This window comes from Humulus lupulus, chromosome X, assembly GCF_963169125.1.
Source record: "Humulus lupulus chromosome X, drHumLupu1.1, whole genome shotgun sequence".
Classification (NCBI taxonomy): Eukaryota; Viridiplantae; Streptophyta; class Magnoliopsida; order Rosales; family Cannabaceae; genus Humulus; species Humulus lupulus.
This window is the reverse complement of record NC_084802.1, coordinates 117,698,461-117,705,643: the sequence shown is the minus strand read 5'-3', so window position 1 is coordinate 117,705,643 and position 7,183 is coordinate 117,698,461. Positions and strand designations below refer to the sequence as shown.

The 7,183-nt window shown below is 33.7% G+C and overlaps 1 long non-coding RNA gene across 1 annotated transcript; it reads left to right on the top strand.

Moving 5' to 3' along the window:
• The first annotated feature begins 4,230 nt into the window (after positions 1-4,230).
• LOC133803728 (uncharacterized) lies at positions 4,231-5,857 on the top strand. Its single transcript, XR_009878123.1, has 2 exons — positions 4,231-4,512; positions 5,637-5,857. It is a non-coding gene; the product is annotated as an uncharacterized LOC133803728 (long non-coding RNA).
• Positions 5,858-7,183: the final 1,326 nt, after the last annotated feature.

Genomic DNA, 7,183 nt, shown 5'->3' with positions numbered 1-7,183 from the left:
GACGACTTCATTCGTCGAGTCGTCAGCATCCCCTCCACTGGAGGTCATCCCAAAGGGGGACCCCACGTGGATGCCAGCCTGCAGGGCCATCAATTACTGGCCATCATCAACTCTCTTGGTTCTCGCCGCTTCCTCCTTGAATCGTTTGATGTATGCCTTGAGAGTCTTGAAGGGCCTTTGTTTTATATTAGCCAAGGCATTGACCTCAAAACTCACCTTCCGAACTCCTATGAATTATCTTCGAACGGCTGACAACAATTGATGCCATTATTGAATGGATCCTGGTTGGAGCTTCTTGAACCATTCATCTGCTGGTCCCGTCAAGGTGATCGGGAACACATGACATTTAGCATCATTAGAGACGTGATACACCGACATTAACCTGTTGAACTTAGACAAATGGTCTGTGGGGTCCTAGCCACCATCATAGTGTGGCATGGTCGGCATCTTGAAGCCATGTGGTAGAGGGGCCTCAACAATTTGAGGAGCGCATGGCTTCACTTCTTCGTCTTTCGAGTCAGATGCATGGCCATGACGCATGGCCATCCTAAGCATGATCTGCTTCATGACTTTCTAACTCCGCGCAAACCGGGTCACGATCTCGGTTGATGCTCTAAGCTGGGTTATCTCTTTTTCGTGCATTGAGATTGTCTTGGAGGTCTGATAGACCTCTCCTGGCAGGGTCATGCCCATTGGCCTTACTGCATCTTCGGGAAGGTTGTCTCGCATGTCAGCTTGACCTCGGAAAGCATCGTTATCCTCGAGACAAGCCACCTCAGTTTCACCATTAGACTCAATGTTCTCATTTACTGAGGGACTGACGCCACACTCTCGGTTTAGTGAGGCGTTCCTCGGGCAAGTCCTAGACCATTGTTCCTACGGGGTTGGCGAGGTCCCGAGGAGACATCACCTCCAGGCCTCGTGCAATCGGTATGGGTGCGTCGGGGCAGAACGCCCCGAGCTCCATGGGCGCTGGCAGCCTGAAGGTGTCCTCGGGCTCCTGAGCTCTTGTCCTTACCTGCCTGCATGGGAATCTGTTGGTCCTTAGAATCTTGACGAGCCTTCTTCTTCCTTGGAGCAGGAATCTCGTCGACTTTCCCTTTGCTGCGATCCTGTGGTGGCACCGAGGTTCCAACTCCTGCTGGGTGCTTGGTGGACACTCCAGCTAGCAGATCTCGCTCCTCTGCAGCTGGGTGCTCGGGGGGGCACTCCGGCTACATTGACAGGTGGCACTCCAACAGGGGGCGCAGGTGGTACACCTGTTGGGTGCTCACTGGTACATTGCCATTGGGGTCCACTCGCAGCCTCTGGGCTAGAAGAGTGGCCTTTATGGCAAGTACAATCTCCTGTAGGGCAGTGATGTTACCCTCTTTTGCATCGATCATTTGCTGCTGGGTGCCAACCTGCTCACGGAGTACCACCACCTCCGGTGTCTCCTTCGTGTCCATGGGCTGAGGATATTCTTCCTCATAATATTCCTGGTCGCCACCATCGTCCTCGTCATCGTACTCGGCGTCTTCGTCGTAATCATCCACCCTCTCAGGCACGTCCTAAGGTGGCTGACGGCTGGGTTCCCCTCCTTCAACTCCGATAGGAGGGAGTACATCATCTGTAACATTTCTTCGAGTGGTTACCATGGTTGTGAGTGTTCCAAATGTTGACTTCCAATCTCTCAATGAAAGAACCAAAATGTTGACTGCCTTTGTTCGCTATCAACCATAAAACAAGAGATTAAATAAATAAACAACACGAACACAATGGTTTTTACGTTGTTCAGGCTATAAAAAGAGCCCTAGTCCACGAGTCTCTGGTATTAAGAGGATTGGAAGCTTGTTAGAGCAAGATCCAATGGAGTTTTCTCAGGCAGCATTTAGATTGTTCTGAGTATAAGGTCTTTCTTTCTCTAAAACACTGAACTCTTTACAATGAGACTCCCAATCCTATTTATAGAGGTTGTGGTCATTAATACTAATCATTTGTAATTAATAAACATTCATCTGTTATTGGGAGATTAATACCAATTCAATGCATTGGGCTGCATTAAATAGAGACCACAACCCAAGTGAGATTCGCGGGGCCCATTACAGAAAGGTACCTACTTTATGGGGAACATGCCCCAGGTACTATCAGGGCATGCTGTACGTATCTCTATGTCAGACGGTGTAGTGGGAGTGCGAATTGTCGAGTTGTACACTCAACAATACTGTGGGCAGATCGCCATAAAGGTTGTCAGACGATCCTCTGGTGGTGCAAACCCGCATTGACGAGGACGATGTTGTACTCCCTCTTACCGGAGTTGAAGGAGGGGAACCCAGCCGACAGATGATGGAGGAGAGCTATTGCCGTAGTTGCTTCTCCTGGAGAAACTCCAGCTCCAAGGGCGAACCTCGGAGGGTAATCTACCTTTAAGGCACCCACGACCTATCATCTAGCAAAGACAGATGAACTTACCTGGACGGATCCTCGTCCCGAAGTGAGGCCTCGTGGGGTAACATACCCCAAAGATGTCTACGAGTGTCCGAGCCAGTCACTTTGAGTTGCAACGTGTCGGGAGGTGAAAATACAGACAACAGAAACTCTCACAAAATAGAGAAAAAAAAAGATTGAAAAATATATAGAGAGCCACATCATCAATCCTAAGCTCAATTTTATATAATTATATAGATATAGATTTGAATTTAAGTTACACTAAATAAAATAATATATATAATATTTTAGTAAATTTGAATAGTGATATTCAAAATTGATTATTACCTTTTAAAGTAATATATTAGAATTTTTCATTAATTATTGATTAATAATCATAAATACATCTTTAAATTATTTTTTTTGCTCTATACGTTTTTTTATTTTATTTATTTTAAAAAAATATATAGATATTTTTGTTTTTTATTTAAATATTAATTAATAATCATTCATTTTTTTAAAAAAAAAAACACTCTTTACATTTTTAAATTATTAAAAAAAACATATAGATATGTTTGTTTTTTTTCATTAATTATTAGTTTTCTCTTTACCTTTCTTTTTAATTTTTTTTTGAAAATTAGATAGTTTTATTTATTTTTATTTATTAATTAATAATCATAAATTTTAAAAAGAAGAATAAAACAAAAATAATGTTTTCTGTGGTTTTTTAATTTTTCTAAAAAAGTTAGATAGATTTTTTAGTTTTTTTTAATTATTAGCTAATAATGATAAATTTCAAAAAGAAGAATAAAAAAAATACTAATTACATTTTAATTTTTTTAAAAATTAGATTGATATTTTTTTTATCATATATAAAGTGATTTGGAACAATTTTAGAGTGTCACATCATCTTCTTTGAGTTCTTCAATATATAAGTTTGAAAACATAACCCTGATTCGAATAGTCTTTTGTAATAATTAAAAAAAAAATTATTATTTTCGAGAAATTCCAAATAACTAAAGTACTCAAAACAAAATTCAAACAATTTGTTGTACACTCAGTTTTATTTATTTATTTATTAATATTATTATTATTATTATGAATTATACGCTTTGGGTGTTTTTTTTATATAAAAAGTCTAAAATTTGTATAAATAAATTTATGTTTTTTGAAATGGTTCTTTTAAAGCAATTAATTATATATATGATACTTATCATTTTATTATTAATTAATTATTTAATTATTTTTGTGGCTATATATAATTATTAAAAAATTAATTAAATAGCTATAAATTAGAAAAAGTAGAATAAAAAATAAAAAAATAGACAAATTACTTTGAAGAGATTTTAGAGTGTTATCTTTATATAGATAGATATATAAATTCTTTAAAATCTAGCATTATTTTATAAATATATATTTAATTACATTATTCTTTTTAATTTTTTAAAAATAATTTCTTCTACTCATCTATCAAATAACTCCTTACACATACTAAAAATAAAAAAACGCTTACATGTAAAATATCTTTTACTTTACTTTTTTACAAAATTAATAATAATAATAATAATTTTAGGATAATTATACTGTAGGAGCATATTCCATGTCCTTATTGCAGGGTGATTTTTTATTTTTAGTATTTAAAAAAATTATAATTTGATTTTTTTTTCGTAACAATGTATATTATAGGGTATGATTAGTATCTCATCCTGATACAATTTTATAATTCTGAATACTTAAAATTTGTGAGACCAATCATAATATTTAATTAGTAAATTATTTTTAAAAATTAAATTCAAATCTTAATCCAAATTTTGTTAAAGAAAATTGAAAATGGGAAAAACTCTTTTCCAAAATCCCTCAACCTAAATTCTCTTTTTTTTTTCTTTTTCACTCTGCTCTCCTCTCCACCTTTCGACTGAAAGCTGTAGCATACCGTTTTTTCCATCAATGCCCAACTCCCACTCGTCTCTCCTCTTGGTTGCGTGCTCTAGATCTACTTCTCCTATGCCTATAACAACGAAGCTCGATCTCCTTCTCCTCTAAGCTCTAGTGATTCTCCTCTACTCAGCCTCAGATTCTCTACTCTCAAATATGCATTCTAATCAGGTATTTGTAACTCTTCTTCATCTTATCTCATTCTCTTTTGTGCTCTAATTTTTTTCTGATTTGATTCTTACTCATTGCATTGGTTGTTGATCATCCAGTTTATCTCCCTCTCTTTTAGAACGTTTCAAATATGATTATTTTGTATTGAATCTGAAAATTTTGAGCTTCTTCTCTGTGTTTGGGTCTTTTTTTGTATATTATTATCTGTTGATTTGATTTTTTATTTAGTTTAGGTACGTTTTTGTATTTTTTTTAGAATATTGACTTTGTCCACCATCTGTTTGTAATAATGTTTTAATGACATTGTAAGTGTGACCTTGTAGTTTGTTTCTAAGCACATGATTGTTCTGTTCAAACTAGAATTAATGTTAGGTGAATCAAAAGATTATATGGTTGGCTGTTATTTGATCGAGACCACTTTAAAGTGTTTTGTGTGTATAGTTTTATTTATTGATGCTATCTTTCGAATTTGAAGGTGCTTTTTTTATAAAAATATTATGGTTGATTGCATGACTTTATATTCAAGCAGAGCTTGATCATGGAACAAGCGTGCACTATCAAATTGGAGGATTTTAATTCACCCTTGTTAATTCATACATGTTGATGATCAAGCGTACTCAAATAGTTTTTCACATTAATTATTATGTTCTCATTTTTTGTTTATATTAGAAGCTTTGCATATCTCTGATATTGTCAATTCATATATTTACTTCTTGCTAGTAAGCTATTTAGGTTTTTAACATTTTGTCTCATATGTATTATATTAATTTTGTATTTCACTATTTTGAGTTGTGTGACCATTACTTCATCACTACAAATTTGTGAAACCAAAATATCATATTGTGAAAATGGTATCTATATATTCTTATTAGGTGTAATAGGATGATTACCCATTAGAAATATGCATATTTGTATGTTTTGTGAAAGTTTTGGGATTCTACATATGCTTTTGTTCTTTTGATTTTGTTAACAAAATCTAGTAGAGATTTTGGCAGTAAAGCAACCTCAGTGAATCATGTTTACATATTTAAATTTAGATTTGCACTAGAAGATATTGAAGAAACTACCTCACTACTGTTTCACTTGTCAAAGATGATGTTGTTCTTATTTTGTTTTATTCATAGATGACAATGCTATTCTTGATGATGGTGCAAGAATTCAACAACCTTTTCCTGTTGTAACCAGGCAGATATTATGCATTAGTAGATGTAATGCAGAGTGTTGTAGTGCAGAACTGCAGGATTACCTTTCTGTCTGTGGTTCTTTTATTGTAATAATATCTACTTATATTTACCACTTGTGATGTGTATATTTTTTTAATTTATTCTCTTGCACTTAAAAAAGTGTCTGATATAATAACTATTCTATAATTTTTTAAAGTGTTATTACTTTAGTTAATTTTATAAATTGTAATTTTAATTAAAAAATGAAAACTAATTGTAATGTACTATTATTATAAATTTAATCTATCTACTAATTTTAAAATTTATTTTTGATAAATTAAAATTTAATATCATACAATATTTTTTAAAATTTATTATATTAAAATAGTAGATTCAATTGAACCAAATATTATATTTTTAGATTTTCTACCCATCACTATTTCAATTTTTTAAAATTAAAAAAAAATTAAAGATAATGAACTAATTGCATTTTCTGAAACATATTTTTAGTCACTAAAGTCAAATTTTTATTTCAGAATCACAGTTTTTAAAATTACAATTTTTAAATCACGAATCAATCAAGCTCATAGTCATAGTAGACTTCCTACCAATTTTTAAGAAATTTTAAAAAATTTATAGTGCTTAAATCAGAGTTTAAACAAATTTGTAGGATATCTGCTGTAAGTATGCTAAACACAATAATAAAAAATTTGGTTTATAATTTTTCAAAATACCATAAATAAAAAACATCCACACGGTATAGACATTTCCTATGTTCCTGCCAAATAATTATCCATAATTTTAAATTAAGAATGTCATGCGAAACACGTGACATATTTTAGAAGTTAGTAAATAAATGTCGCGATCACACTCCGAAAAAAATAAAAATTAATTTAAAACAAAAAGAAAAATGGTTCCACTAAATTCAAAGAAAATTGATGGGAAGTTTCTCGCATATGTTTCTTACCTGATAAAGGCCGAATGGTACTTTTGGCATTACATGAGATAGTGACATCCAAGGCTAGTAGCCCAGCCCAATCAAAGCCCATTGGATACTTATCTTGCTGCATAAAAGTTCAACCTTTTCTATGTAAAAAATATATAAATTATTGGGATTAAGTTGAAAGAAAGAAAAAAAAAAAGGCAGTTTGCAATTTAAGTGACTCACGCAGAGAATGTGCCAACTTCTGCGAAAGCTAAAATGGAAGACGAGTGTCCCATTCCGGGGGATTGTTCCAATCAAATTGTAATCTCTCCAGAATTGTCCCACTCTAATGAGCTTGCATTTCAGTACTGTTCTGTGTTTGTGGGGCAGTCTCTTCTCTTTTTTTCTGGTACCCAAAATGAGTGCTTCAATAACTATCAAGTTTTGTCACTTGCAACCCCCATATGACACTAGAGTTAAGACTCTCATTTGTATTTAAAAACCGAATAACTCTTTTGGCCCTTTCTTTTGGTTTTACTCATTACTTTTTATTTTCCTCCCCAAGTTGTGAATATGTTCTTTT